Here is a 23,320-nt window from a genome sequence, read left to right on the forward strand (position 1 = left end):
AAAATCCTGCTCCCCAGTTAGCCTAGGAGATGACCTGCAGTTTTTGGAATTACGGTATGTTCAAAGATGTGTCACTGAAATAATGCAATGCCACAGACATTAGGCCATACTGACCCAAAAAAGTATGTGTTTAGTAGTTTGCAGCTGGAGGCCAGGAAGGAGCAAAACTGCTTGAAGTGAGCCAGAGCTGCACACTCTGAAAACCCTGATTGCATTTGGACCCTGCCCCAGGAAACATCCCCAGCTAACTCTGGGCCTTTGGTTTACATTAAATGCCACAGGATCAGTGGCCTGGACAAAGGATTTCTGACTTTTTATATAGCTATCAACTCTCATCTGAAAGATCACAGCTGTAGTCCTCATCAATGGTGGTCTGGAATTTTACAGGGTGGGGTTTTTGTTTGTTTGTTTGTTTGTTTATCTGTTTTTTCAGCAAAGAGAAAGGACTTGTGAGAAAAAGGAATTGATATGGATCACCCAGAATAGCTAAAGGTCTTCTGTATGTCCTCAAATGCTTCCTGATGACCATGAGGCCTAAATAAGCATAGCTATGTGCTTACTGCATTAGAGGTTCATTTATGTACACCTTAAGTTTCAAGTCTAACATTATTTTTAGTCTTGCCTGTGCTCATCATGCAGCCCTCTTGGTGGAAGCAGCAGCATGAAGAGCTGAAGTCTCTCTTGGTGGCACCACAGCTCTGCTGGTGCCTGCCTCTGCACTGGGCAAAGCCAGGGATTTCAGATGTATTAACTGCTCTAACAGCCAGATGATTTTCCTGACAGGGCATCTGCCTTTTCTAGTGTCTCATTTACCAGTGCTTGGCATGATGCATCCAAGATTTAACATCAAAGCTTTGTTTTAGAGCTGGTTTTTCATCTCCACCTGTTGTCTTACTCTTCCTCAAAGCAGTTTTAGGTGTGCTGCATGGATTACCTGTCCCTTCCCCTGATGGAGTCTTTCTGCTCTTGCTTGTCAGTGAGACCAATATTCCAACACTGTTGCCTTCCTTGGTAGGCAGGTGAGGTAGGAATCACCTAAGCTAAATTTGAGGTGTGAGCCTCTGCCCCGCTCCACAAGGGAGCACAAATTTTCATTTGAGGCTTTTGCTGGAGAGGGCTCTGGGTTTTTCTGAGCCCCAGTGTGTTCCAGAGGCACTGGCTGAGCTAGGAAGGGACCATCTAGACCTACACTCCTGTTTTCCTGTATCTAATCACACTTACCAGCAGTTAACCCAAAAGCGAAGGAGGTATGCAGAATTAAGAACAAAAGTGGTTTCCATGTGGCTATAAAATATCCACATTGGCTTTTTTTTTTTTTTTTTTTTGCCCTGGAATGTTAATGCTGTGGTGTTTGGGTGTTTTGAACACAAATTGTTTTTCCTTTCCCCCACAGTAGTCTGGTCTCCGTATGTGAAGCAATTCCAAGGACAGTCTGCTCCAGAACATCTTTGGTTAATAAGAAGCTGAAAGATAAGCCTTGTGATAATTGATAAGTCATTAGCAGGACTCTAGTTCATCAGATAAGGCAATTAATGGTTTCACATTTCCTAAAAAGTGGCAGTGTTGGGCTGAGTCACTGCAAGATGCAGGATGAGGAATTGTTTGGTGATGCAGTTTGAATGCAGGACAGATTTACATCCCATGTAAACATCCATGTGTCTGTTTCTGCAATCCATACCTTGGCCTTCCAATCATTGTTATGGACTTGGAATACTCAGTTCAGTGCTTGTGTTATGAACAATTCATATTTCATTCACTCAGATTTTGTACTGCAGAGTCTGTTCTCACTTCTCTTATGTGTGCTAATAATTGGGCTGTCACAAGGAAAAGGTATTTCACTTTTTTCACTGTGTAGGTGTTGAAAAAATAGGGATTATGATTTGAACATCTTGGAATCTAGTTAGTCCATAACTAGATTACAAAGAAGGGGGAAAAAAACAGAATTCATTCAAATTTTTTTAGGAATTCATTTATCAATTTGAAAATCAATTTTTATTTTCAGCTGGTTGGAACAAAAAATTTATTTTTTTACTCTGTATGGTATAAAAGTTCAAAAGACTGTGAAGACAGTAACACAGCATAACTCATCTATTTAGAGTTCTTTGTATTGGTACTAAGAACTTTACTGAGAATTGTGCTTGGAACACAGGCAGGTTGAAGTGCTGCATCTTTGAGGCAGTGTTGATCAGAAGAATTGGGTCTTAATTTCAAAACAACAATTGAACAGAACAGCTACAAAATGACAGTTCTGGTGGAGAGCTTTAGTCTTGCAATATTATTTCTAGAAAAAGTCAATTTTGTTGAAGTGAGGAAGTCAGGAGGGAGTCCAAAGATGATTTGTGTCAGGAGGTCTGGTGGGACTGACCATGTGGAGCCAGGGAGCCACAGCAGCCACTTGGACTTTGTGGTGGAACTGCAGCCCCAGTTCTTCCCTTCTCTAGAAGGTGATTAGGAACAAGGACACGGAATTGCTTTGGGAGTCTTTTTTGCTCTCTGGTGTTGTGTTGTTCCCATCCCAGCTGGGGTTTAAAATGCAGATGAGGAGTGGAAGGGCAGCTCAGCCTCCCAAAGAAGCAGTCAGAAGTTGAGGTCTGTAGGTCCCTGTTCCCTATGAAGGTGAGGAATCCTTGCTGTTCTGCCTCCATCCAGCCCTTCCACCTTCTCCTGAGAAATGTCCCTGAGTGTTTCATACTGGGTTTGATGAATGAGTGTTCGATATTGAATAAAAATTCCCACTGACTCTTAGTCTTACTTGTTTTGGAAAAGGCTGCACAAATGCCACACAAATTCCTTGCTTACAGCAAAGCAAAGATAAGAGAGGAGATAACATCCCAGCTGAATTGAAAGATGAACTCTGGAGGCATTGCTGTTGAAAAGCAGGCTTATTTTTAACCTATTTCCCTCCATCCATAGGGGTAAGAGCTTGCTGGAGCCAGCAGGCAGCTCAGGAGAATTGTGACACTGAAGGCTCAGTCTATACACAGTGCCTCTGTTTGAAACGCCCCTTTGGGAATGCCACAGACGCCATTTTGTTCAAATATTGAGTAATTTTTGTATGAAAAATATTATGGCCACCTAGTATACTATGGGGAGATTTTCTGGGTATATAATTATGTGCCCAGAATTAATTACTGTAGCTGCTTTAAACCTGTGTCTCTGAGAGTAAAAAATTCCATCTGGCATTCTGTGCATCAATCCTAAAGGCCCAGCACCCAAAGCTTGTCCTCTGCAGTGGGGAGAGTGGGTCCCAACTGCGGGAGTGCTGCTCTGCCGGGGTGAGGTGGAGCCTGTGTCCAGAGGGGAGATAAGGATCGTGCTCTTATTAGTATACGACTTAAGGAGTTAATTGCAGCGCTTAAGAGAGCTGATAGCATCTCGAACTACAGCCCTGAAAGTGTCAGAGGAAGAATAGCAGCAATATGACTGTTTGATTTAAAGAGATGGGAACACATCCTCTGCTGATAAAAGCCAACATCGCTGGTGTTGCCAGAGCTCAACTTGCTGAGCAAAGCCCTGTCAGAGCTACTGGGAAGAGCTGTTTGAAGCCTATCATAGCTATATAGACTAATGTATGTCTGAACATGTGTTAAAGCTCCCTCTGACTCAGTATTGAAGCTACAGCTGTCACACAAGTAATACCAACTTACTTTTATAAATACTGTTCTGCTGAGATCATTCCTTTTGAAAGGCTTGGAACATCCCAAAGAAACAGACAACTGAAAGGAGGCAGAACCTGGCCTAGCCTTACTAATGTTGAAACACACTTCCAAAGGTGATATTCCAGTTTGCTATCAGGCTGTCTGTAAAGCACATTGTTTGGGCTGTAACATAATACAGTTCCATTCATCTCAAGTGATGCCTATGAAGTCATTTGCACGGTGCTGAGGGCACTAAGCCTCCTGGTGCAGGGGGTGAAAGAGAAGACAGAGAGGAGCACAGGGTGGATGGAGGTGGTGGTGTTACTAAAAATGTCTCAGGGTCTGTCAGGTCCAAACGTGTCCCTGGGAAGTCTGGAGACAGAAGTGCAAACACTGACTCTTAACTCTTCACAGAGCTGAAGTGTATTTACTGTTCACTGCAGAGAAAACAGGAAGGAAAAATAAGAAAATATTTTCCTATTTAAACTCACAATTTGTAGCAGCCACTCTTGGGCCATCCCAGTTAAAGGTCTTTGTGGCAAAGCTCGTTGTCACCACTGCCCTGTTACATCAGTGACCTGTGAGCAGTGGCTTCATGCTGCTTTCCCTGGAAGTCAGGAGGGAATTGGTAGAGCCACAACTCCTTCCCAAGGCTCCTCCGGGGCCAGGGCAGCTGGCTACCACCCCTTACACAATGCTCAGTGTCAGCCTGCAGCAGAGAGCTTTGAATCTTTTATAATCTTGGATCCTTTAATAACCTTCTTACTTCAGTAAGGCAACACATCCTATTCTAATCGAGTGACTTCAAAAAATTTTGCTCAGCCTAGGACTGTGCAAAAATTCAAAAGGCTTTCTGGAGTGCACACATTTCTAATCAATGAGGGAATAATGTCCTTAATAGTTTTTTCTTTCAAAAACAGACAATTCCTGAAATTTCATTTTTCTTATGGAGTGCTTTAGGCAGTGATTATTCGCAGTGACTTCTGCCTTCTTCTCTTTGCATCTGGCAGATCAATTGGCACAGGGAATTCGCTGGAGCACTGTTGTCACCGTTTAATCCTCAGTGTACACTTGCAGGAAGGTAGCAGGGAAGTGCCCCAGCCAACTTCAAAGACTGTCACTGGAAGCAGAAATCCGCAGTGACAATGGAGCCATGCACCTGTGGTGGGGAACTTTGACTCAGAAAAGCTGCTCTAAAACTCCTTTAAGCACCCAGGATTTCTAGTCTTAGGTTTGAAGAACTGACAGAAATGACCTGCTCACCTCTGAGCTGGTGACCTACAGGTGGGAAGGAGCACTGTTCAAGGCATGTAAGCAGAATGTAGGGCTGTGTTGTTTTGATGTTAAAGCTATCCATTTCATCTTGGTGCAAGAATAACAAAGAGGTGCTCTGCCTGATGAAAGGCAAAGCTGCACTTGAGTTAACTCAGCTACAAAGCTCATTTTTGTAAATATTTTTACAGTCTGCATGGTGGAGATGTGTTAATTCATTTCCCAAATCAAAACCCAAGTCAGGGATTTTAAGACTCCTACTGTCTTTATGTGTGTTCTGTAGTCTCCAAGCCATTTTAAATTGGAGTAACACGATTTTGTTTAAAAAATTAATAATGCAGAACTCAGACTCCAATGGCAGGAGCTTCAAGACATGATATAGTTCAAGATGCTTGATTCTTGTGGATTGTGTTACCAGAGCTCAGCAAGGTGCTGCTGCCAGGGAAGCCATGTGGCAGTGAAGCTCTCTGCAGAACAGCTCACTGAGGAGCTGCTGCTCATCAAGGAGATACTGACAGCTAAAAGGCAGAGAAGCCATAGAGCACCTTCTGACAGGAGCTCAGAGCAGCCAGCTGCTTCCAGGTGGCACCTGCATGCTGGATGGGACTGGTGTTAACACTCCAGGAGGCACAAAAGAACTGCAGTAGTGCTGCATGGCCAAATGGGAAGGTAAGAACCATCACTGCTCCCTTCAAGGGCTGGAGGCTGACAGAAATCTCCTAAAGATCCCCAATGCCAGATTTGAAATTGGGTAGGAGGAAGGGGAGGAGGAAATGGATGACCATGGGGAATTTGGCCAGTGGCATGTTTTAGGATGGCATAAAAATTATGAACCACTGAGATAAACAGCGTGCAGAATCTCTCTGTATCTGCTAACCTGCTGGTTTGCTACTGAAATGTGTGTTTGTTTCTACAGAAATCAGTGGGGATGCAGAATTCTCAGTAACAGCAGTCCCTGGGGAGGCACACAGGCTGAGCATGGGAAGCCCTGCCATGTACATGGCTTGGGGCAGTGCCAGGAGATGCCAACGTGAGGCTGCTCAGGGTCTGGAGCTGCATGGGATTTGTTGCAGCAGTTGTTTGAAGGAGATTTTAAATGTTTGCCAGGGAGGCTGGTCATTGCTTCATGCAATGCTTACAGACAGTGTTTCTCAGAATTAGCAAGTAGAAAGTTCCAAGGGTGACAGAAGGATATTTATCCAAGAATAAAGAAAATTAGTTGAAAATATAATTCCAGAGTCCAGTATCTCTTAGCATTGTGAGCCCTCAGCACCTTACACAAAATATTTGGTGTTTTTCAGCAAGAAGTCTATGTTTTTTATGTGACAACTCACTGGAAGGGATAAAAGACTCACAGCATATATTAGTGAGTAAAATTTAATTTTATTTAAGCTTTAGCTCCCAGTTGCTCCTTAGAAATCATGTTCCAAACTAAATTAAAATGGCAAAAGTGTACAGCATCTGTCTTCCCAAAGAGTCACCAAGTTTTAGAGGATCTACCTAAAAGTCACATGAAACTGGAGCAGCTAATTTCAAAATTATTTTAATACTGCCTGATCCATTTGAATTTGAGCAGATGAAGGATAAGCTGAAGCAGGGATAAACTGAAAGGCCATGTGCCGAGTCCCTTCATTATCTACGTGACCAGAAACTGCTCTGCTTTAGCATCTGCTGTCTCCTTTGTGCTATCTCCCTCTTTAATTTTCCTAAATGGCTGCTGCACTGCTGCTGAGATAAGGTTTTTAATATGGGAAAGGATTTAGATGTTCCTACAAGACCAGCCTAGGCTCCTTTTTATTTTTAAAATGTCATCTCGATTTGTGGTTTTTTCTTCTCTCTAAGTGATGGGCATAGGGATTATGAAATGAACCTGGGAGCTAAATTTCACTTATAAAATCCTTGTCTCCAGTGGTAACATAAATAACAATTGGTTCATGGTACAATAATTCCAGACAGCAACCATTATGACAAGATGCACAAACTAAACCTCATGTTAGGTACATTACTCCTAAAATAGACATTTCAGAAGTTGTAGGGCTACATATACTTCATTTTAAATAAAGTTACCTAATTTAACTTGTTTATAACATTCTTTCTATTAAACAATCACCCATAATGGATAAATCCCTGCTCCTTCTGTCATCCTGAAGCAATTCCATGGACTGACTCCATTCAGAACTGAAGTATGGAATCTCCCCCAGGAGTGTATTTTTAAGGGAGCAATCCCAATAGGACCCCATATTCTGGCACCCCCAAAAATGCTGAGCAGCACGTCCCTCCAGATGTGTTCTGCACGTGGCTGGGGGACTCCCTGCACAGAGTGCTCTGCTAGGAACCACAGGAGGTGTCCACACACATTTCAGTGGGACCAGAAATGCATCTCTGGAGCCAGCCTGGCCTCATCCCTGCTCACTCTGCATTGATCCAATTGGAGCTCACAAACAAACACAAAATGTGCTTCAGAAATGCAACTGCAATGCTCCAGCCACGATGGAGTGCTCAGCTGTGGGCAGCAGAGCAGAGCCAGTCTGGAGTGGCACCCTCAGCCTGAGCCTGGTGTCCCCAGTGCCCCTGCACCCTGCAGACACGTGCTCCCGTGGTTCAGCACAATTTGCAAGGGCAGACTGAGCTCAAGGGTTACAGGAAATGCAAAGGCATTGCAGCAAAGTGCTCACATTCCAAACAGCTGTGTAACCTGAATTCTAGCCCCTGTGTTTGCATATCATGGAAGCCTCCAATGTCACAATTGCCCAGTGAGCTGTTCTGCAAAATTTCTTGCTTCAGTCAGTGCATTCCATTGACTTTTACTGGGGAAGGAGACAGAAAATAATTATTTCACTATCAACTTCAGGACATTTTTAAAATTCACACATGTTTGTTGGTGCAGAACATGTTTTCTATAACATTTTGCTTTACTAATGGTGAGGCACATTCTGGTATTACCAACATAAATGTGTGACAAAGTGCCCAGACCACCTCAGATCCAGAGCCAAATGGGGCAGGAGACTTCTGGATGTGGATTCTCACATCTGGACTGAGCAGTGGAGAGGAGAACTCAGAGCAAACTCCCACTTGAGCTTCCCAATGCAGGGAGGAGAGGCTGCACCAGGAGCCCAGATGCATTTGGAGGATGCTGACCCCCCAGAAAGAAAAGCATGGAATTTCCTGGTTCCCACCTGAGCTAAGATCTCTGTGTGATGCTGTGTTTCAGCTGACAGCTCCCCCTCTGCTGTGACCATCCCACAACTGACAGACAGCATTAAAAGCTTGTTCAGATGGGCAGGAACACTGAATGATCACCTGGACAGAGGTTTGAGAGGTTTAACCATAGGTACATTTGAAACCCCAGAGACTGAGTCTCCTCATAGGTATTTTAACCCTTTTTGTTTGAAATGTAAGCTAGTAGGGCAGATGATCCTGGACAAGGAAAGGTCTGATCCTTGAATAAAGCTTGGGAGGCAGAGAGAGCTGATGTTTTGGTAGGCAGAGAATACCAGATCCCTGGAAGGAGCTCAGGTCACATAATACAAGAGCACTTACAGCAGTTCCTTGCTTTTCCTGAAAAGAGGGCCACAGGGTGCAGAGTTTACCCCACAAAAATGGGAGTTTTTTCACAACTTTCCTCTTTATCAACATCTGTCTCAGAAAATAAAATTAAGGGTTTAATCTCCTGGTTTGCCACGGAAGCAACTCTTGCAGTGTGTGAAAGAAGCACAAGCTTGCAGTAGCCTGTTCTGGAAATTCTCTGGTACCTTTCTGTAGCTAGAGGGAGGAAATTAATGGATGCAGCTGCTAATCCTATAATATTCTAATGAAAACTTCATTTTTATTTAAACTTAGCTTTTATGGGCTTCCTGCTTGTGAATAACACTTGGTAGGAAAATTATCCTAGTTGTTGAAGCAGTGTGGACAGGGAGATAATTTCAGAGACTTGATCTCAGTTTCTCCCTGGAGGGAGAAAATGAGGCATAAAACATCCAGAATTGGAAATTTAAAGGTTGGCTGCTACAACCTGTGCTGCTTTTAGGCAATTTCAGGAGAGCTGTGTTGCAAAGCAAAATGTTTTTTCTCACTGCAGTGTGTGAAGGATTTTTGCTGCAATGTCCTGGTTCTCTGTGTACTTGTGATCAGTGCCCAAGGCAGCATGTGGAGTACAACCTCTGCTCCAGAGGGAGCACAATTTCTGCCCTTCATTTAAAATGAGTGTTACTTCCTTTTCTGTTAAATTGCACTGGCTAAGTCTCACCAGTTTGGGCTGCCATTGCCAAGGTGCTTTCTGCATTTAGGACGTGGAGAGTTGGATTTATTTCCACTGCAGAAGAGGATACAGGATGCAATCCATTCCTGGAGGGTGGCTGTGCCCCTCCATGCACCTGAGGAACATCTGCTCCTACTGCAGTTCAGGCTCTGAACCTCTGCACCTGAACAGTGTTGGGTTTATGGTATAGCTCAGGCTGGGTTGATGAAAATAATTCAAGAGCACTTGACTCTTACACAGTGAAGGCCTCCAGCTAATGTTGACTGTGATGATAACGCAAAATGCTGGGAAGCAAAATTTTTGGGGGGAAAGTTTTTAATAGTCAGAACACAGGGTTTTGAAGACTGTACATTTATAGGCAGCTCAAGGAACTATTGTTTTTACAAGAAGAGCAGATGTAAATAAAAGGGGTTTTTTTCAAGGTGATGTAAATAAAGGGTTTTTTTCAAGGTGTAGTCTGCCATTGACAAAAGAGTTCTACTGCAAGGTCTGCAGGAGAGGTGGATCCAGTTATGGACTGGAATTGCTATTTACTGTTTCCATTTGGGAGAAATTATCCCAGGCAATCAGCCATCTCCTTGGCTTTAGGATGAGGGTGTTTTGGGGTGAGTATCAAAAGATAGCTCTGGAGACAAGCACTGACATGGATCTCATTTATCCCTGCCTTGGAGCTGGAAGATGGGTGTGCTGTGAGGAAACTGAGCAAACCAGAGCAGAAGGAAAGGCTGGAAAGTAAGACACGAGGGTAGGGGGGAAAATGAGAGAGATAGGGAAGATCATTTAGTCAAATCCTGTGGGTTGAGTGAAATACCACAAATACAATGCTCTGAGCGTTCTGAGGCCTCCTTCTTTATAACTCTACACCACACACTGAATTTTCACTTCTGTGGTTGAGATACCTTGGAGTCACCTTGATCTATTTTACAGCTTTATTTGCAATATTTTGTGTAGGTTGTTTGGGTCCTTTTGACTTTTATCTTTCTGTGATGGTAAAGATAATGTTGGCAGAACACAGAACAGTTAAAAGAAGATGCTCTCTCAATCTTCCTGGAAATTCCAGTTATTTTCTGCTTTGGCTGCAAACTAGTGGTGAAATTGTTCAGAAAGCAACACACAGGGCTGAATATCTTTAAAACAGCTGTGTGTCCTGTTGAATTCACTACCTAAGAAAAAGTAAGTGTGTTTTCATTTTTTTCTCATTGCTGCTAATTCTAGGACAATGTTGCATTGGATATTAATAAGTAGAATAAAAAATTCAGCGAAAGATAGGAAAGTGTCTTAACATTAGAAGAGTAGAGATCTCAAATTTGCTTTGAAAGTTTGTATCTTTGCCTAGGAAAGAAAATAGTATTGCATCAAGATCCTGGTAAGGGTTTTGTGCCAGGCTGTCTGAGGATGTACTCAGTCCTCATGCTGCTGAAATTACTGAAGCTTGAACAGTTTCTACCAGCAGTGCCCAGATTTTCTCTTGAAGTTTTGAACATCCCCCTGTACCTGTCCAGAAAAGTAAATGTCTGGAATGCTGCGGGGGAATGTTCTTGTGTGGTGTCTGAGGAAAGTGCATCTCCAAGGAGCAGCCAGTATTTGTGAGGGGGTCATGTCAGAGCTCTCAGTGTGAGCTCTGTCCTCTGCCTGTGCTGGTGAACCTAATTGCACACAGCTCTGCCTCTGGGACCTGCACTAGTTAGTGAGCAATTGACTGAGGGGGACATAAAAACTGGACATGAGCAGTCCTGTTTACTCAGTTAGCCAGAAGTCAGAGATCACAAAAGAAGGAGTAGTTAATCCCAGTGTGACTCAGACTGGTGGGGGAGGCCTGGCCTGTGGTTGTTCAGATCTTCTGCTCTGATGAGTCTTCTGGTAATAGACCCTAAACCAGGACACACATGAAGTACTAAAACCTGGTAACTTAGCCTAAAAGAATAGAAAACCACTTTATTTTTCCTGTCAAGTGATTCACTGCACTAACAGAGCAGAGAGGAGATTAAGGTGGAGTTTGTCATAAAGATCTGTAAATACTCAATGTGTTCATTTTTGTGTCATTGATCAAGTTACAGACTCTATTCTATCCTGGCCTTTTAGAGATCTGGTGATTATTCTTGAAAAACAAGTTATTAGCCTCCATTTAAACTACTTACCTGTAAACTTAGAATCATTTTATCCAAGGGGGCTTTTGAGCACAGATTAGGATTTGAAAACCACTGGTTCCCAGTATTATTAATATTTGCAAAAAGTGCTCCCAGAAATATTTATCTGCAAAATTCTGCTTGCTGCAGGAGTTTTATTTGGTTGTGCATTTTGCTGAGCATTTGTTAGCATGGGAGTTTTCAGATTCCAGCACTGAAGCAGACAAGGGTAATTGTTCTTCAAGTGTTGCTATTCCCTCACTAGAGATTTCCCATTATGAAATGCCCTTAAATCAGTGTCTGTCAAAGAATCAGATTAGTGCCTGATTAGCTCTGTCAAGTTTCATCTTCCAAAGTGTTTTGTGCCAGATTTGGATTTGAGGATGAATACTTAGAGTATTAGAAGTTAATATATGATACAATTGAAAGCTCTGTTGGGTAATTACATTTTTCATTTTGAATTTGTTACCCTAACAAGTACAGTAGGGCACAAATGAAAGGTTCTAATATCAGAAAATTTACTATATGATGTCATGCACTGCATCCCTCCCAGGAGAATTCATGTTAATTGTCACAGAGCCTTGCCAAAATCATGAGCAGTGTGCAGTAATGAAATCCTAATAGCAGACAGCTGGGTTTGGAGGCACATACCCAATGGCTTCAGCATTTGTCAGAGAAGTTACTCCTGCAAAGGCTCTGAACTCCTGCCTGACCCACTGAGGGAAGGGATGCTGCTCTGCCAGCAGCTCTGCAGTCTCTGCAGGTTCTGTGTGGGGCAGGAAAAGGGGCAGTTTCCCTCAATGCCTGCCTGGGCCCAAGGGAAACCTCTGCCTCTACATTCAATTGAACTGCATCACAACTTCCTAACCATCCCTTACCTTCTGTTTTCCCAGGCTCCAGCCCTGGGAAGACCATTCTCTGGTGTGTGTTTGTTTACAAATGGGTCATTTCCATGGGGCTTTGCCCTCTCCAGGTGGCTTCAAAAGCTAAACTGCGTGTGCAGGAGTCTGTTTTCCACCTCACTGCAGACACTGTCTTCCCTGGTTCCTCAGGGTGAGGAACATACCCCAGCAAGCACCTTCTTTCCTGACACTAACTTGTGGATCTTAGATTTGTGAGGTCACCTTCACAGCTCACAGTCCCAGAGAGAAAGCAGGGAAGCTGTCAGCATTCTTTGGGATCCTAAAAAACCCCAGTTGTGGTATACCAGCCCACCTGCTCCATGCTGTGAAGTGAGCTCTGCAGGCAGATGTACTCAGTGGTACCAACATCCATTCATAGATCAATTCTTGCCCCACGTTTGGAATTTGAACTCTCACTACCTGTTTACCTATCATCGAGAGGGGGACAAATTTCATCAGTATCTACAGCCTTGTGTGGATCTATTTGGAAGACCCAGATGAGTTTTCTGCTGCCAGTCCTCAGCTCTTCATGTGCTGATCACACCTTGGAGGACACTACAACCTTGCACCCCAAAGCACTGGTGTGAGCTGCCCACCCCAGAGGAGTGGCAGCTGTGCCTGCAGGGTGAAGCTCAGGGGAGAGTGATCTCAGGGATATTGGCAGCAGCAGGGAGAGGCCCCTGTGCCCCTGGGGCTGCTGTGGCAGCACCTGCTGTGCTGGGCAGCTGGGTAAGGAGGCAGAGTGCAGCAGTGCCCCAGGCTCTTTGTGTCCTGGGTGGAATTTTGCAGTGGGTGCTGCACAAGGACGGGCAGGTGCAGACTCAGGGAACCCCTTGGGGAGGTGGTGGCAATCCAACACAGACATTGCTCCTGAGCAGGGAAAAGCCCTGCTGCTTTCTGCTCCAGGACCAGGACTGGCAGCCCCTGGAAAAGAAACCTCTTCTGATATGGCAGGCCCAGGGAGACTTCTGTTAAACACCAATAAATACAGGGCATGAAGGGAACTTGCCAGCAGCATGGTGAAGATTGGGGTGGGGGCTGCAGGTTGTGTGCCTTGCCATGGGGAAAATCATGCTGCAGAAATCAGAGGTAATGTTAGATAGAAAATGCTCCCTGGGCATGAACAGGTCTCTCCAGGTCCAGTAAAATATTTGAGAGATAGATAGATAGATAGATAGATAGATAGATAGATAGATAGATAGATAGATAGGAATATCTGATACTTTTTTCAATTTCTAAGTAGCAGGTGAGTATATTGTACTCTGGACAAATCAATCCATTCCTACACCACCTGCACTAGGAGATGGTTTTCAGCACTGTGATATCAGTGATACCTCAGTGATATCAGTGATACTTCAGTGATATCTCCAGGCTCTTATGGCCTTTGACAAGGACAGCCACCACAGTTTTATACTTCTGCTTGTCAAGGCAGTGCACATGCAAAGTGGAGCAATAAAAAATCAGCTCAGGCAGAAGCTCTTGCTGCTCCTTCTTTCCCTCTACAATGAATTCCAGTGGAAACCTGCCATGTTGCACGTGTTGTTTCAGCTATGCACACTGTCCTACTTCATATCTTCCTTTTAGCACACTGGGAAATGCACAAGCAAAACAATATTAGAGCAGCAACAACCGGTTTCTAAAAGGTATCCCAAAATGAAAATTACAAAGCAGCAACTCCACTGTCAGAGGCTTGGCTGTGTAAACAAAAGTTAATATTAGATATCTCTAAATTCTGATTGGGGGAAGGAGAGTGGAAAGGTCATGCTGATTATGTTTTCTTTCACACAGCGCCAATGTAATAATTAAGAGCAGTAGCCAAACAGAATGAACACACACACATGAATTAAGGGAATTATTTTCAGGGAAGTGAGTAACCAAAGGCAGAATAGAAATGGAAAATGAAGTCTATGCAGCAGTGGAGGGTGGCTCCCAGCAGCTGGATCTGGGGAGTAGAAAGGTGGCTGCCAAACAGAGCTGAACTCTCCTTTCCATTGTTTAGATGCAAACACACATCTGTATGTGGGTGGGTGTGGAAAGCATGGCACTGCTATTTCCTGAGACAGCTCCAGCCCAGTGTGGGTGTTGGACACGGGCACAGGTGGCTCCCTGGGCTCCCCTGTGTGCTGCCAGTGCTGCCCTGCTGCTGTCCCTCAGCAGTGCCCAGGCTCTGCCTGCCCGTGGGCTCTGCCCAGCTGCAGCTCTCGTGCTGAAATGCTCAAAACTGGGCTTGAGTCAAGGGGCTCCTTGCTGTGACATGGGATTCTAGCTCTCTGGCAATAATACAGCTTGGTTTTCAATTTATTTTTAAATTTTAAATTCATTTTCTAAATTTTTAATTTATTTTTTCTTGCCAGCAGGGAAAACACATTGCATCCAGTTTGTGGCCCTTACTAAAAGAAGAGATTGCTTAAATTCCCTAAATTCCTTTTTTGTAGTGAGTTCAGCAGCACTTTTACCTCTGTTTAACGTGAAGGATATATTTTTGCTTCTGTGGATGCCTTTTGGTATCTTTGTTTCTGAATAATTAGTGGTATTTTGGTAAAGGGGAGGTGGGTCTGCAGGCTTCCCAAATGCACTGTGATTGAGCTTATCTGATTTCTGTGGCTTTCCTCACAAAGCAGAGTAAGGTCTGGGAAAGCACAAGAGGATTGCTAAGAGAGAAGAGCAGTGCAAAGTCCCAGCTTTCCAGCAGAGCTCCCAGGGCACATCCAGCTGTGCCTTGATGTGGGGACCCTGGCCCCTGCAGGAGCCCAGCTGGGCTGTCAAGGCCTCCCAAATACACTGATGTGGGCAAGCTGGCAGCCCCTGGGGTTTGGCTTAGGATATTTTGACTTGGAAATTTTGACAACTTTTTCAAAAACCAAGTTTCTCATCCTCACACGGTTGCTGTCACAGCCTGTGCCTCTGAGAGGGGTTCCCTGACTGCTCTGGGATGTCCCATGTCACAGATCTGCCTTGCCACCAGAGCTCAGCATGAGGCTCCATCTCCTCTCCAGTGCAGGCTCTGCTGCATTGGTTTTCCTTAATAAGCCAAATATTGCCATCTAGAATTGAAGGAGTTTTTTGAATCCCCTCACTGCTGAGAGCTGGTGTAATGAGGAGCAGCAGCAATGACCTCTGGAGTTTGTGCAGCCCGAGGAGCTTTCAGGAGGCTTTGGAATGCCATGAGTTCCACAGAGATGACTATAAATAATTGCCTAGGTTGGCCTGACCTCGGGCTGTCTGAGGAGATGATCTGATAATGGCACGAGTGACTCTGGTTCTGTTCTGAAGCTGAGATCCCGTTTAGGATTATACTCATTTGAACTCTCTGTAATTTAAGAAGGAAGCTTTCTGCATGCAGTGCTGGAAAGACATTCTGAGCACAGAGGTCACTGATGTGGCAGTTGAAATCATCATGAAATAAGTCACTGGGGACACTAGTTTAAGCAGAACTGAAAAGTTCCCTCCTGTTTGACAGAGCAGATTTCTTGCCCTGGTCTCTGAGCCCTGGGCAGAGCTGCCAGGTTTTGTGTTAACTCTGCAGAGTGAACTGGGCAGGTCTGGCTCTGCAGGACCCCAGCAGGGAGCTCTGCTCACCTGGGGTCCCACCAGCCTGAGAGCAACCTGCAGAGAGACAGGTTGGGCATCACCTCTTTCCCTGGGAGCATCCTTGCCTCCTGTCCTTTCAGTGGCAGTGGTGTGTGTTCATTTCCAAGAATTACCAACCCATTTCATGACATGTGCTTTGAGAAAGAAGAAATTATTAACAAAAATGGCCTTTATTACAACCTTCCTTAGTCATGCCTTGCTTTTTTTTCCTGACAAGTTATGAAGAATGAAACTGACTCAATGATCTTTAATGCTCTTTCCAGCCCTAATGATTCTATGGCCTTTTTTCCCTGTAATTTCTGTTTTGCAGAAGGCATGGTGTGAGGAGTAGTTCCATTACTTGCTGTCAGTCCACCCCAAGGTGCTCAGAACTCACAGCTCTTCATAAGACATGATCTTGATATGCAATAAAATAATTATTTTGGTTTTGATGCATTATGGTGCCTCCAGTCCCAAAGAGAAAGATGAAAAACTCGGTTTTTGACAAAGTTGTCAAAATTTCCAAGTCAAAATATCCTAAAACAATCCTCTCAAAGGAGATTATAAGTGCTGTTAAAACACTGGATTTGGTAGCAGTTTCTCAAATCAGCTGTGTCTGTGACTTGGTGTGCCATCGCTGCAAATTTTTGGGTTTTCCAGCAAATAATGATTTCTAGATATTGCTGTAGAAGGCAGCAGCTTAGGACACATGATGAATGTGCTGCTGGGAGGGGCACAAACCACTTCAAAATGCCCAGAGCCCAGCAAACAAACAGGACTGATGCTGCCAGTGGAGATGTTTGCAGTTACTGATGGCTGTACATACAGCAGAAAAAAGTTTGGGAACTCCCTGGCTCGGAATAAAGGATTCCCTGGAGGTAGATGGTCTGTACAGATTAACTGTGGCCTTAGCAGCCAGGCTGTCAGTAAATTGTTTTGTTACTGGTGCCATCTGAAAGTCTTTAAACCTCATACAAATCTGGGAGAAAGCTCTGGAGAGATCTGTGTATTATTTATGTATTTTCATTTCTTCCCAAATGATTGTAAAAAGAGTTTAATATTACTGTTTTGAGTAATTTCCTAAAAATCCTATGAAAACTTTCATTCTTCCACTTTACTGCCCTTTCTGAAAGGCAGAGCTCTGCTTATCCTTTCTTTGCTTGGCCAAGAGTAATCTGTTGAGAACTATAGTTGTATTTGTGGAAGCCTTGGGGCTCATTTCATTGTGGCTGTAGCAATAATATGGACCATAAATAGTGCAAACCAATTTATCATAAGCAGAGCCACCTGGGGAGGGAGGCAGATTTAATCAGATTTAATTTTTAATCATGGGGGGGGTCTGCAAAGGCTTTATGGGTGTGAGAGAGTGACAGAGTAGGACATCCACACTGCATGCTTCAGCTCTTCATCAACTGTTTGTAATGTGTTAGCTGAGATTTTCAAAATACCTGCAGGATTTAGTCACATTTTCCACCGAGGTGCGACGGGCTTAGATAAGTTTAAATACCGTGCGTTCAGAAAAAGGGAAAAAAGACTGCAACCATTTCCAGTCTTTACTGAAGTGTCCCACAGTACATTGGTGTGAGGAGAAGGAAAAGACAGGTGAGATCTACTGCATGGCTGGGCAAGCTTCCAAGAGCATTAACATTTTATTTTAAGAGATGAATGAAAGCCTCCAAATTGCTGTAGACTTGGCAGGTAAGGGTTGTTATGCTTCATCTTGCCTCTTGGCCAGAGAGCCCAGGCAGTGGGAGCGTGCCAGATACAGCAGTCTTCCCCACTACCTGAATTTAATTTAAACCATTCTGTGCAGCCCTGATTTTAATCCTTTCATTTTGGTTTTGAGTTACCGCATATATGGCACAATGGAAATATTTTTTCAAACTTAAATTAGAAACATATTTTAGGAGACAAAAAAAAAAAAGTGCCTGTCTTTTATGCAGAATGAAACATCTTTAACTGTTAGAAGAAGCAGAGCCATTGGACCATTTTACTTGAAAAGTTTGATTATTAGTAGAAAAATGTGGATTTTTGTTTCCCTTTCCTTCTTCAGTTGCACACATTGCAAAGGGTGTTTCTTCAGGGTGGACAACTTGTAAGTTTTTTAAATAATTAGAGATAGAAGTGGGATGTGTCAAAGGTAAAAAAAAAAAAAAGTATTCATCTTTTTTTTTTCCACCCTGCATGTAAAAGTAATGGCAGGGGTTTTTAAATTCTACTGAGATCTTTTTGCTTGCCATAAATTATGGCAATGTTTTCATCACCTCCAAGAGTACATGTTTCCAGGATATAGCATCGACTTTTGCTCTAAATGCAGTGCAGAACAGGAAGTATAAATGCTCAATCCAAGTAAAAGTGGTGGAAAGAGGATGGGTTGCAACTGGATCTTCAGTGTTGCTGCCCAGTTTGGCCTTGTTTCTTCCACAAGGAAAAGTAAGAGGCCAACTGAATAGAGGAAAAAGGTAATTTTGCCCCATTTTTTTAAAACATAGTCAGGGTGTTTTTTGAGGCTAGAAAGCCTAGAAAATTCAGATCTTCACAGAACTGCCAAAGAACACCTGTGGGAAGCACAGGGGAAACCTGTTGGAGCAGCTATCAGCAATTTCCCTTCAAAGGGATGAATGGATAGATTGGGTGAGATTTCAGAGATCCTGGCTCTGGCTCATCCATCAAACACACCACTGGAAATGAAGAGTGTGGTTCAAATGTGCAGATGGCACAATTCTGGCCAGGAGGATGAGTGGGAGGGAGCACTCTGACCTCAACTGGGCATTTCACAGAGCATGAGCACCAATGGGGCTGATTCAATGCTGAGGATGTTGGGAGGTCTGGAAATGTCACTCAAGGCCTAAGGCACTGCAGCAATGCTCATTTACTTGTTGTGAGCAATTCCTAGAATCTGATAAAAGTGAGGGTTTAGGGGTTTCTATAGCAGATTTATTTGTAAATAATGTAGTTTATGCACCTTTTAATGCTTGCACGTTGTTTTGGAAACAGAAAGGAATATTTGCTGTGCAGTTGTGGTCAAAGGACTGTCCTTAATTCTCTGATGGATCATTTAGGGCCAACTCCAGAAAAAATGTGCCTGAGCATCGAGGCTGTAAGGACATACCCTGATGAATACACCAGCTTCTCTGCGGTCCAGATGCCAAACTGTTGGTATGTGGGGTTATCTTCCCACACTGCTGGTGGTACTTGTTTCAGCAAAAACATATAAACACCTGACAGAGTTTTGGAAAGATCACTTTGAGAAGTGTGTCTTCTGAGAAATCCACCTTAGGTGATCTGGTCTGGTTTTATAAATTATGTGAATAAGACCACTGAAAAAATGGCTTGTTTCTCTTGTGCCTGGGAAATGGTGGAGGGAGCAGATTGAAATGTGGCTTCCCTGAGTGCTGGAATGCAGAGCAGGTCATGCAGTCACCCGTGGGTGTTGGCCAGGATCACATCTGACACGGTCACCATTACAGGCAAAGCAAACTGAGGGAGGGGAAGGGACTGGTGGGGTATCTCTGGTGGAGAAAGCTCATCTCCAACTGCTGGCTACCCTGGCAAAGAGGGAAAAGGCCAATTAGCTCTGCTTATCCTTCCCTTCCTGTTGTTCCCAGCCTGGGTGTGAGCCACTCACAACTTCTTAAGGCTTTGAGCAATGAGCTGCTTTTTCTAAGGACTGACAGGAAATCATTTAATAAGCTGGGGGGAGGGAGAAGCTTCCTGTTCTAGTTAGTCCCCATATAATTCCTAAACTAAAAAGAGAAGCCAGTTCAGTGGGCCAGACCACCAGCCCCAGTGTTCTTACCATGCTCCTCTGACAGTGGAGATCTACCCAAAGTGATCACATCCCCATGGATCCCCCTCAGCTGGACCCCTAGAAGCTATTGATTCTTTCACAGGATGAATAAGTTGAGTGTTTTCTTGCAGTTGCAAGCAGTGGAAGTGCTTCCAAGGCTGTGGCTGTGGATTAGGTCTGTGCAGAGTTCTGCATCAGAACCTCGGGGCCATTTGGAGCCTCACACACACTTGATGACAAACTAGGCTCAAGTGAAGCCTATTTTGCAATGCACAGAAAAAAACAGAGTTGAGATTGATGCATCTTTGTCTTGTCTTACACCACTTAGTATCAATACTTAGCTTCACTACTTTGGTCTGTGAACACAAGGCCTTTATTCCTTCTAATCCTTGAGACACCGAGACGAATGCCAAGAAATTCACCTCATGTGTGAGTGCCAGGGGCTGAGCAGTGCAAGCCCGAGTTCAGTTTCAGTGAAAATCTGCATAACTTCCTTGTGCTGCCTGCCAGCAGCTGGGCAGCCCCTCCAGCTCCCTGCCCTGTGCTTCACTCTGGCACTGGCTGCAGCAAAGTGTCTGCAGCCACACTCCCCGGGGCCAGAGGGACAGATCCTGCTCTGGACATGGCAAAAGTGCATTAGGCACAGACATTTATCTTACTGATGCTTTTGGTGTATTTAGCCCCAGATTTGTTTTTCAGGTCTTATTGTCTACCAGTAAATTTGAAATACACTTCTGAATTCACTACAGAGTGTCTGTGATTTTTTTGAAGTCGTGTAAAAGTATCATTTTATTGATCTGAGTGGGTGAATGGGAAACACAAATTTTGTCAAAAGCCCAGGGTAAATTTAAAGCTTTTAATATTTCAACAATCCTGCTGAAGAGTTGCACAAAAAGTCTAGTGTATTTAAAAAAAAAATACTTGCTAGATAGGATCTCATACTAAAAGTAGTACTGACTAAATCTGCACTGTTAAGGGAGAGAAATATAAACCCTGCTGTGCTTCCAAGTCCATCAGAAGTATTATTCAATAACTGAAGGCAAATCCTTGCTGAAGAGCTGGCATTTGTGTTCTGACAGAAGTGTGTGTTTGTTTCTGAAGCACACATCCTCCACTGCTGAGGAGCCTCTGGGAAAGCACAACATGTCAGAGGGTCCTGAGGAAGGATGTGACAAAGTTCTGCAAGATGTGACATCTGGTGGATGGCCTGGTTCTAGTGACCCAGGGCCCCTGTCAGGTACAGTGATGGGCTTGCTTTTATTGAGGTCTTAAACAAATTTCAGATGACTTGATTAAAATCATGAGTGTGCAACTCTGTCTCCACTGGGGGTTCAGTTCTTTGTGCTGCAGTGGGCAGCACAGCACATTCAGGCGCTATTTGAATTTTGCTAACTCCTTACTTGACAGCACTGAAGGATTACAGATTTTTTCTTTAAAATCTGAGAAATTTGGTAGGTGTAGCAAATATTGCTAGATTTTGCTCTTTTTCTGCTTCCCAGGATAGGTGTGTTTATTATTGTAAGCTTGTACATCTGCATTTCTATTCTGTAATTACCAGGTTTTTAGAAGTCCCCAAAATCATGACATTCACCTAAAATACACCTTATTGCAATATGTTTTACTGCTTTTTTCCCCCATTTTCTACTTCTAACAAGAGCCAAGAACCTCACCTTTAAGTGAAATAATTGATTGCTTGCAACATAGAAATTGCAGTCTTCTGTGGCTCCAAGAGTGGGGACTTTCTTAAAAGTACCACAAATTGCAAAAACAAGAAAAAACTTAGTGCTCAGTAGAGTTCAGCCTGGTATTCTTTAGTAAGACTGGAACTGTGAGGCAATCCTTGCAGTAGTGGCTGCAGTGAGCTGGCAGTAGAAGCTGGAAAAGAGAGCACAGGGAAAACAGTTGAAAAATCAACATTTTTCAATTAAAAATAAACCTTTCCATGCCTGTTTCTGATGGTGTTATATGCTTCCATGTGCATGCTTTTCAGAAGTTACAGATTGTGCATCCTTTATGATTTTTCCTCAGTCATTCCAGTAAATTTTCTCCCCTGTTATTTGTTATTGCTGAGCTACTCAAGCAGATGAAGATTTGTTCGCTTGTTTTTATTTTTTTCCTCTTGAGATGCTCTATCTGGAATTTCAAAGCCAAGGCAAACTTTTGGGGTGAAACTTCTGCTGGCAAGGCTTGGAGTGATTATTTCCAATAGCTGTGAAAACTCCATCAGAAGCACAATTATTCATAATGATGAGGATGTATCAATCTGCCAGCAGTTTGCCTGGGACACAAATATACACACAAGCCCATTGATTGAAATGTCTGACCTGAGCTTTTGTATCCAGGAAAAAGTTGTTGATTTTATCCCTTGACAGTGTCAAAATACCTCCACCACAGATTTGTAGAACCTGTGTTTTTTCACCACACTTTCCTTATTTTTTCCTGAACTAAATTCTTGTAAGATGTTCTCTTCTCAGCAAAAAACCCACTGGTCTGCCTTCCCCCTTAACCTCCAAGGATTTAGTTTGTGAGGGGGAAGTGTTTAAAAATAATTCCAGATATGGCAGAACAGCCTGTATCCTTTCTATAGAGTAACTGACATCAGACTTCTGAGTTCACAAAATGGTCAACAAAAGATCAGTAAAAATATCTAAGGATTGTGACGGGCAAACTTTTTTTTTTCCTCTTTCCTTTAAAGGGAAAATGAGACAGCAAAAAGCAGGAGTAGATTTTCAGACTGTGGAAGGCTGAGTGACACACACCTTTTACTAAAACTATTGTGATTTTACAGCCTAAAGTACTAACCAACCTCCTAAAAGCTTCACCTCTGAGGACCCTGTGGCTCTGCTGCAATACCAGGTTAATAAGCAGATGAAGGGCCCTGTGCATGAGTAGGGCTAAAGAGAAAAAGGGAAATCTCTCCTGTTTCCTTTGTGCCTGAGCTGGTGACACACAGGTACCCCTGGGCTGGGTGAGGGCTGTATTTTGCTCCTGTTAGAGCTGGGGGATGTGAGGACATGCAGCCTGGGCAATGTGAGGCTGCAGGTGGGCAAGTTCTTCAGCCCAGGGAATATCTGCCTGCAGGGCAGCCCATGACTGCTGTGCCTCTCATGTGGCTTTGGAGGGCAGAAAGAGGGAGCCAAACTGGGACACACAGGACAGCAGCTGAGGAGGAGGTGTGGGAGGGGGCAGGAATGGATTGAACAGAGAGGGAGCTCTGTGGCTTGCTCCTGTTCCAGTGCCAGGTGGCACTGCTGAGGTGCCATTGCCACCCAGGCAGGGGCAGCAGCACCTGGGGGGCACTCACTGCTTTCCTGCTCAGAGTTACCTTGCTCTCACTGAATTTTCTTATTTGAAGGAAGCACCTGAGTGCTTGAGGAGAGGGCAGGCAGCAGAGTTATTGCCTTGTGCACACATCTGAGGTAAATTTGGTCTGGAATTCCAAAACCCCAAGGCAGACAAGTGAGCGGCTCCAAAGAGCAAGGCAAGGACAGGGTCAGCAGCTCTGGCCAGGCCGTGGTGCCCAGCAGGACCCAAGGCAGGGAGAACAGCAAATGTCAGCTGAGAACCTTCCCCTACTGCAGGGCTGCACACCAAGAGCTGTACCAGCAGTGCAGCTTTTCCTTGACTTAGTGTTTTCCCTGCTATGTTTTAGAAATGTTGAGAATGGCTTTGGAGGCTTTGAAGTGACTCACTTGGAAGCACCACTGAATTGTTATAATGATTTTACTTTTAATGTGTGCACACGCCAGAGGACACCCATCTGC

The sequence above is a fragment of the Haemorhous mexicanus genome, chromosome 10 (genome assembly GCF_027477595.1).
Source record: "Haemorhous mexicanus isolate bHaeMex1 chromosome 10, bHaeMex1.pri, whole genome shotgun sequence".
NCBI classification, from domain to species: Eukaryota; Metazoa; Chordata; class Aves; order Passeriformes; family Fringillidae; genus Haemorhous; species Haemorhous mexicanus.